Raw genomic sequence first — 9,764 nt, 5'->3', positions numbered from 1 at the left:
GGACAGAACACGTGCTAGTTTCATTGCATTCAAAAACACACGAAATATCACCGCCCCACGGAAACGTCTTTATTTACGGTTTAAACTGTGTTACAGTAACACTTGAGGCAAATTTGAAAAGTCATCCTGTTCTCAGCATTCTAACAAAGGAGTTCCTGTGCTCCCATCCATCCCCTTGCCACTCCCAGCTTCACTGAGCAACCCGATGTCAGGCACAGGTGCGAAGATAACAAGGCAGGTCTCCACCTCCAGAAGGGCTCAAAAACCTTTGCTTTCTGAGGTGACTCACCGTCAGAAAAGAGAACATAATGTTCTCTTTTCTTTAAAAGATATTCGTAAGCCAAGTAATGTCACTTGTTTCAAGTGTACAGAAAGGAAATGTGTAAAACAAATGGTAAGAAATTCTCTAATACACCATGGCTCAAATGATTTTGGGGTTCAAAGTACAGGCAAAAGAATGTCAAAGTGTTTCCTACAAGCATCGTTTAATTTAGCTATTGTAGAATCAACTGTTATTAGATTTCCATTGGCTTCCCTTTTTATAGTTTTGGAACAACCATACAGCATGGGTGATAAAACACTAGGATTCTTCACGTTTAAGAGTGATGGAAGAAAGGCATCATCACCGTCTAAAGAGAGAAACCGGAACAACTACACGTATGTATCATGATCACAGACAGGTGCTAATGGATTCTAATGCTATTCAACATCTATCATCGTCATTCTGAAGTTACTTTTAAAATTTCACATAAACCCCCAAAACACTGCCCTTTATATTCAAAAGATAAGAATATGGCTAAGAATAAAAGGATTATGGGAGTATGTAACTCTTAACTACTCACTCCAATGGCCAATCACAACCAAAACATTTATGAATTAACTTTTGTGACCAAAGTGTAGACAATGGTCTAATAAACTAAGGATGAGATTTTAGTTCATAACATAACTTGATATACATGCACTGCCTGGTTGACAAGCTGAACGGACAGCTGTCTGGGCCCCTCTACCCTTAGATGTTCGCCACACTTGGGGTCACAACGTCTGCCCTGTTCTGATCACATCTGCTGACAATGTTGTTGTTATTTTACCTTATCACTGAGGACTGCCACAGGCGGAGAGTGCTGTGTGCCCAGCACCGCCTGTTTTGCATGCACCACCTCATTTAACACTTATAGTAACCACGAGAAATAGATATTATCACCTCTGTTCTGCAGAAGACGATAGAACAAAAGCTACTAACACGTATTAAATGTTTCCCACGTGCCACTCTACACAGCAACTCATCCTTCAATGCTCGCAACAATCCCACGATGTGGGCACTGCTATCATCCTGATGTGGCAGGTGGAGAAACCGAGGCACGGACTGTGAACAGCTTTCCAACATCACGTACATTACACACGGCCGAGTCCAGACGTGGACCCAGAGCCTCCTGTCACCAAAGCCACCAGCCCCAGGGAGTCTGGTTGTGTCCCACCTATGAGAAGAGCTCCAACAGCAGGTAGGAAGGGGGCAAGGGGTGGGTTGGCCAGAGCTGCACCCCCCCCCCCATCCACAAGCCAACTCATAAATCTGGCTGGGACCGTCCTCCCAAGTTTCCCTGGAAAAACTCACTGTAAGGAAGATATGCCTGCCTCAAAGCTGGCGCAGCTCCACCATCCCTGGAGCTTCTGAGCAGCGCGCAAGTTGTCCCAGGATAGAGTCCTGGTCTGGACGATGCCCTATGTCCACCCAACGCTCATCAATCGCTTAGCTCCTATGGCCCACCAGGTGCCGGACCTCCCCAGGCTCTCAGTTATTGAGCAGAACAGGCCATGCATTTCAGTAGAAGTGCCTGTGTTTCACAGCCCAGGGGGAGCATTCTGGGGACGGCAAGGGGACTGGCGGAAGCCAGGCCAGCCTCAGCCAGGCCTGTTGGCACAGAGCTGGCGGGACGGCCCTTTTCAGAGGTGGTCCCTCCCATTCCTAACAGTGACCCCACAGGGCAGACTCCACAAACGTTTGCTGAGTGAATACATGCAAATAAGGGGGAGGAGGGAGGAGAGGAGGGAAAGGCGGCGGGGAGGGAGGGGGTAAACAGGAGAGAAAAGGTGGGAAAATGAGGGAGGGGGACACCCGAATTCCGCTCAACAAATAAGGGGCTGTCGTTACTTTATGATCATCAGATGTATACAGGAATGTAATAATACACTTTTTAACATGTAATTACCTTTGATTTCCCTTTCAGGCCGTAGAGTCTTGTTAACTTCCAAGTGAAGACTCAGAAAGGACAGGAGAGGTGCCCTGGATGTCCAGTTGGAGATGGCTAAAATAAAAGAGCACAGATTATTATTATTCCGGAGAAGAGAAGTGATGAATTTTTCAAGTATCATTAACAAGAAACCGATTTTCACTGAGTAACAGGGACAGGGTATTTCCTAACATACCTGGGAAAAAACTGGGTCCAAAGCCTCTTTCCAATATAGCTCCTCTAGTAAACTTTAAATCGATTCAGAAAGAAGACAAAAATCAACTATAAGGTAGGCTATGTTTGTGCATTTAATGGAAAACGACCAAACGAGCCTGTGGGCTGCCACTAGCCCGGAGACCCCCGCAAGGCTCCGCCTCACTCCAAGCTCGACATCCCCAGTGCAGCAGGGCATCCTTCCAATTCACAAAACCGCGCAGGAAATGATGCAGCCCCCTCACAAGCAACTGCACAACTGCGGTGACAAAGAATATATTGTTTGTATTGCAGAAACTTTGTTCATGTTTGCAAGGGAATAAAATATTACAAATTAGCATTTTCTCTTATCATGTCCTCCAAATGCAGTTCCTACCCGAGCTCACAAATACGCGCCTTGTTGTCCCGACTTTCTTCCTCCTGAAGCAAGGACAGCCCTGGGAGGTGACACTGCCCCACTTTCTGAGTATTTCATTTTTAGGAAGGAAATAATTAACACTGACCGGACACATACTCAGGTCCAGAAACAATGTGACTCCACTTTACAAAGGGGGCAAGAAACTGAGGTTTTTTGAGGAAAGTCGTGTCCGCAGGTCTGAGTGACACGTAGGTGTTCTCACTCTATTTGGAGATACTTAGAGATGAAATCATGAAAGTGATTGTTACCTGGACATCTAGCAACTCAAGAAAATATGTTGGAAAACTTAACGTCTTAACGTCTTCTCCTCTAGCATCTGCTTTCGTTGGATGCCACGAGCCCGGATAATGACATCTTTTTTTACTTGACAGTGGGAGCCAGCAGACAGGGATGGGAGTTGCTCTGACTGTAAAAGTTGTGTGTTTTGTTGAGAGTTACTCATGTTTTGCATGGGTGTAGGAGTAACCAACAGTAAAATTCTTAAGGAGGCACTTGGGACTTCAACAGATGACGCCTGAGAACCACTTCATTAAGGTCGACGCCAGCTTCCCAACCACCAGTAGCTCCTTTCTGGAGAGATGTGTAATGAACAGTGTGCCAGGGGTGTAGGAGTCAGGAGGCAAATCTCGACCTAGATTTTGAATAGCTTCAAAAAAATAAAAAGCGAGCCTGAAAATGTCTACTTAAATAACCACTAAGACTGATAATTCCCACTCTCACGTTTAAAACTTTCAAAATAATCTACTTTCTCTTATTACCTAATGTTCAGCAAGAACGTGAAGCCAGAACTGGGGCTAAATTAAAATGAAATATAAACTCCAAGTTCTACGGCTCTTTTTGATTGTTTACTGCCTGCAATTTAAGATTGTATTTTATTTGCCTGATGAAATACGTGGGATTCCAGGAATTCAAATGAATAACATCATAGACATTTATAAGGACGTTAGAGAAATTTTAATCCAAAATATCTCTGGGCCCCATTTAAATTGGTTGTGAAAGGTTTGTATCTTACTACCTTGAAAACAGCATTTTTTGTTTTGTCCTAAAATTGTATGAAAAATTCCTTTTCATCTTTATCATTATTTTTGCCTTTTCCATCTCATACTTTGGAAGAGACAAAGTAACAAAGTGCTGAACTTTTACCCTCACAATTCAGAGACAGGAACGTTACACAATTATGATCGCGATGGGGAGTAACACCATATATGAAGAACTTCAGGGCTGGAATTATCTTCAAAGTTGTCATGTGACCTCAAAGCCATCCTAATAGAAATAATTCATAGCACATATTCTTTCAGTTGACTCATTTCAGAGCTGAAATGAAATGAAACCCCAGAGTGGTCAAGTGACCTCTCCAAAATCACACAGCGAAGCTGGTCCTAGATCTCAGATCTGCTAGGTGCCAATCCAGTGCTCTATTAGATCATAGTCTCCATATATAACTTCTTCAGGGCTCATAATTTCATCTATCTTTCTACACATCCATTATCCTACACAGCATGGACCCCCCTTGATGAGCCAACTCAACTTTATGTTAATACAAGACGCGGCTCAAAATGTTCTAGAACATACTCTGCCCTTGGCTCTATGCATACAGCTAGATTAAACCATTAAGGCCCATGAGAAATCTGAAACCAAATTTGGGATTCTCTTAGGATATCTAACCTAGAAACATCTACTCTACAAATAGATGTACCCCATCTTACTCATAGCCAAATCATCATCATAGCTTTGCTACAATATATTTTTTCAAGTGGATTTTTATAGATAGTTCTCAAGCAAAATGTAGGTATTCTACAGCTTACATTAGCAGTTTCTAAAGTAAGGATTTCAAGAGAATTTACTATTAGATCCATCAGTTTAGACAGACTCTTATTCTCTAAAACTCTGGAATCATTCAATAGCCCTTAATTTACCCAGATCAACAGCTTATCATCACCAACAGTCACTTGTTGACTCCCCAATAATTTACAGTGTACAGTAGGTGCAAGGGAACCAAAAAGCACGGAAGGATGTCCTTGCCTACTACAGGCTGCCGACTGGGGTCAATTAAGGGGCCTTCACAGTGGCACGGGAGTCAAGGCTTACACACGATGGAAGCACACGTGTGACAGTACGTTTAGAGAGGCAGGTAGTACCTTCACATGTGGTTTTCCCAGAGATGATGAGTTGATAGATTCAGTAAAAAGTACATGTAGCGAAGCAGGCAAGAAAAATTAAAATAGGCCAACAGATGACAAGAGATTTCCCTCTACATTAATTGGGAAATACTTCTTAAACATCCACAAGACTACCTCCTAGTCCACTGGACATGCTTAGCTATGATGTAATATAAAGATATAAAACAGGCTTATCACTGTTACAGCTAATCCGAGGTTTAAAATGACTAAAATGTTATATAAAAGAATCATGAGTCCAAACGTGTGACGATGGAACAATTTCCTAATACTAATGTCAAATATAGGTCAAAAGAACCCAAATTGCATTCATTCAACAACTATTTCCTGAAGGGCTACCGTGTATTAGTCACTAAGCTAGATGGGAAAAGGCACCAGGATTAAGTAGGAAAGAGCCCTTGACCTTACAAAGTTCATCATCCAAAAAATGTAAGTAATGCGCTCCACGGAAGTTATGAACTAATCAGTCTGGAAAAGACCTACCAGTTTATTTTCCAGCTCTTAGCTATGGCATAAATTCTAGTGAAGTTACAGGCTGAACTGAGAGAAGTACTGAATTCAGTGCAGATATACACAAGTACTACTCTGCTCTACACTGGTCAGCTGGTGCAGGGGTGTGGGTGATGTTCTATTGTGCTCTGGACGTACTCCTCACAAACCCCCTTCCGAAGGCCACCTTAGGTGCCTGAATCTCCTGTAGTGTTGCCACCCACCCCAGAACCCCGCCACACGTCGAAGATGATGCCTGAGCCTGGAACTACCCAGTACCTAGGACACAATCCAGGCTGGTAAGAGTGTTGAGTACTCCCAGACCTTGACAGCTGAGGCTCAGACAGTTAGGGAGGGCACCTAGAAATATTTCAGTTAACTGAGGAAATGCCTGGCGGGGGGTGGAGGGTGGAAGGCAGACCGTCCTACAGGAGAAGAGACATCATTCTGAGTGGCAGGAGTTACAGAGGCAAATGTGGTTCATGATAAAAGCATTCCAGCCTTGAACAACCTCAAATTTGAACAGAGTGCCTCCTAAGTTAGGGAGACCCGGCAGCAGCAAGTTTGCTGGACTGAAAATGTAGCCACACTCTCGTCCTCATACTTCCTCATGATGAGGCACCTGGATCGCTATCAGCACCTCACAACCCGTCTCCCAAAGCCCAGATTGTCAGCCTTCCACGTGGCAGCAAAAATGATCTTTTAATATCGGATTAGGACCATGCCGTTCCATCCTCCCACCCCTGCCCACTCCCTCAGTGGCTCTCCATCACCCCCACTCAGCCTTAGCAGCTCAGACCACCCCTCCTTCGAGAAGCATTTTCTGGACCTCTCCATGCTTTTACCACTTTGTCCTCTCCATGCCCATGGTGCCTCACCCACCTCCATGCAAACATTCACCCCAGGTAGAAAGATGAGTCACGGCTGTATCTCCCTGATAAACCATAAACTCTGCCTGGTTATCTCAATCCCTAAGACTTAAACCCTAGGCTCCCAGGATGTGACACTTCATAGATATTTCTGAATGAGTCAGGGATTCTAAGGTAATCCAGTTCTGCATGTCCTGTCCAATCTTATACCCAATGGCAGCATATCAATGTGGGTTATTCCGCTGGTATAGAATAAGTCAGGGCAAATGTTCCATCATCTTGAGGCTACAGAAGATGGAGATGGGCTCCTCTCTAAGGAATCCAGGCAGCCTTAGTCGGGATACATCACTGGAACCAAAGTGATTACCTGACGGATTCTCTTGAGTATTCTTCAATTGGCTGGGTTCAATCCTGCTTTCACACCTTCACTAATCATGTGACCCTGAGTAAGTAAACCTCTCAAAGCCCAGATTTCCTGGTCTGAAAATGGAGATAACTGTGGCCCTTACCTCAAAGGGTCACTGCAAAGATGAAATGCCGGAGTATCACAGAGGAGTTAGCAAAGGCGTCAGTACATGGCGCTCACCTCACTAAATAGGGGCTGATCGCTAAGCAACCTCTTTCTGCCCACTTTTCGTCAACAAATGGAAATAATACCTACTTTGGAGTAAGATGTTTCAGCAAAAATGTGTAAAAACACCAGGCACAGGGGAGTCACTTGATTATGAATCACTGATTTTCAAACAGTCTAGAAATTTACCTTTTACTTCCAAAAAGGCAGGATTATACAACTAGAGACATCTTCTTGAGGTTCAGACTAAAAAGACCATAATCACCTCACTGTCATGCTCTTCACGTGCTGTGAATTCACCTTGAAAAGAGGGCTTTCATGTGCTCCAATAATTCATTTATTTGGACTGAGTTGAAACAGATCCTCTATTTCTCTAGGCTTTTTTTTTTACAAAAAGAAGTATACTGAGGTTTCATTAAATTCACTCAGATGTATCCCATCACTTTTGTTCATTGATTCTTCAGACACAGTAACACTTAGCAAACCCACATTATCCAAGACAGAAATTTCTGAAGAATGTCATAATGGAAAAACCTGTAAAACGCTTACGTTGATGTCATGACTTTTTTATTTTCAAGAATAAATTCACCTGGTTCTAAATAATACATTTTTTAAAAAGAGTGTTGCACACCTCAAATGTTCATTTTTAACACTCTTCAAAATGGGACTCTGACACACAGCTTATTATACAAATACATGTTTTTTTTTTAAATTTTGGATTATATTGTACATACTGGGTTTTTTATTTTATTTTATCTATTTTTGGCTGTGTTGGGTCTTCGTTGCTGCGTGTGGGCTTTCCCTAGTTGCAGCGAGTGGGGTCTACTCTTTGTTGCGGTGCACAGGCTTTTCATTGCAGTGGCTTCTCTTTGTTGCGGAGCACAGGCTCTAGGCGAGCGGGCTTCAGTAGTTGTGGCACGCGGGCTCAGCAGTTGTGGCTTGAGGGCTATAGAGCGCAGGCTCAGTAGTTGTGGAGCACGGGCTTAGTTGCTCCGTGGCATGTGGGATCTTCCTGGGCCAGGGCTCGAACCCGTGTCCCCTGCATTGGCAGGTGGACTCTTAAGCACTGCACCACCAGGGAAGCCCCAAATACATGTTTTTTTTTGTTGTTGTTGTTGTTTTTTGCGGTACGCGGGCCTCTCACTGTTGTGGCCTCTCCCGTTGCGGAGTACAGGCTCCAGACGCGCAGGCTCAGTGGCCATGGTTCACGGGCCCAGCCGCTCCGCGGCATGTGGGATCTTCCCGGACCGGGGCACGAACCCGCGTCCCCTGCATCGGCAGGCGGACTCTCAACCACTGTGCCACCAGGGAAGCCCAAATACATGTTTTTAAACCTAGCATGGTATTAACTGGTTACAACCCGATTACGAATATTGCCATTTTCCAGGGTTTTAATGATTCTGAGTCAGTAGCTGGAAATAATATCTCATGTAGAAGAGATTAGTAAAATAACAAAGCAAACGGAGTTTATAGTGGTTCCAGACTAAATACCAGCAGCAGCTGGGTGGGACTGTTATTTAGATGCAGGAACCTGAATGTAAACAAGAGTGATCTTGCCATATTCTGTGGGACTAATATGCTACTCTGGGAAGAAAGAACAGAGGAGCTTCCTTCCTTAAAAATTTTCAAACTTGTACAACACCAGAGATTTCCCAAATCCAAAATATATTAAGAGAGATTTTCTTTTTGGTCAGCACGGTTCTTCCAAAGTCACTGTACTTCTCATACCATTTACAAAAACAAACTCAAATTGGATTAAAGACCTAAATGCAAGACCGGAAACCATAAAACTCCTGGAAGAAAGTCTAAGCAGAATACTCACTGACATGAGTTGTAGCAATATTTTTTGATCTGTCTCCTTGGGCAAAGGAAACAAAAGCAAAAATAAACAAATGAGACCTAATCAAATTTAAAAGCTTTTGCACAGCAAAGGAAACCACCGAAGAAACAAAAAAGACAACTTCCTGAATGGGAGATAATATTTGCAAATGATAATCTGATAAGGGGTTAATATCCAAAATACATAAGTAGCTCATACAACTCAATATCAAAATAACAGACAACCCAATTAAAAAGCGGGTAGAAGAACTGAATAAACATTTTTCCAAAGAAGACATACAGATGGCCAACAGGTACATGAAAAGGTGCTCAACATCACTAATCAACAGGCAAAGACAAAGCAAAACCACAGTGAGATGTCACCTCACACCTGTCAGAGTGGCTATCATCAAACAGACCGTAAATAACAAATGCTGGCGAGGATGTGGAAAAAAGGGAACCCTTGTGCACTGCTGGTGGGAATGTCAACTGGTGCAGCCACTATGGAAAACAGTATGGAGGTTGCTCAAAAAACTAACAAAACAAAGTTACTATTCTTCTTTACCCAGCAGACACCATTGTAGAAAACATGTATTTTGTAGTTACTCAAATTTTGATGTGCAAAATCCCTTACTAACCTACATTATGAAAAATATTTCTTTCAAGAAAAAAAAATCAGAATAAGGAACTCACGACAACCTAAGGCAGAAAGCAGTTATCCCATCTGGAGGCTGATCTTTCTTTTTTTTTTTCAATTTTTCTATTGCGCTAAATACATAGAACACAAAATTTACCATCTTAACCATTTGTAAGTGTACAGTTCAGTGGTATTAAAGACATCACAATGCTATACAACTATCACCACCATCCATTTCCAGAACACTTTTTATCTTGCAGAACTGAAACTCTAGACCCATTAAACAATAACTCCCCATTCCCCCTCCCCCAGCCCCTGGCAACCACCATTCTAATTTCTGCCTC

This window comes from Orcinus orca, chromosome 17, assembly GCF_937001465.1.
Source record: "Orcinus orca chromosome 17, mOrcOrc1.1, whole genome shotgun sequence".
Classification (NCBI taxonomy): Eukaryota; Metazoa; Chordata; class Mammalia; order Artiodactyla; family Delphinidae; genus Orcinus; species Orcinus orca.
The sequence above is the reverse complement of the archived record's forward strand: the minus strand, read 5'-3'. Positions refer to the sequence as shown.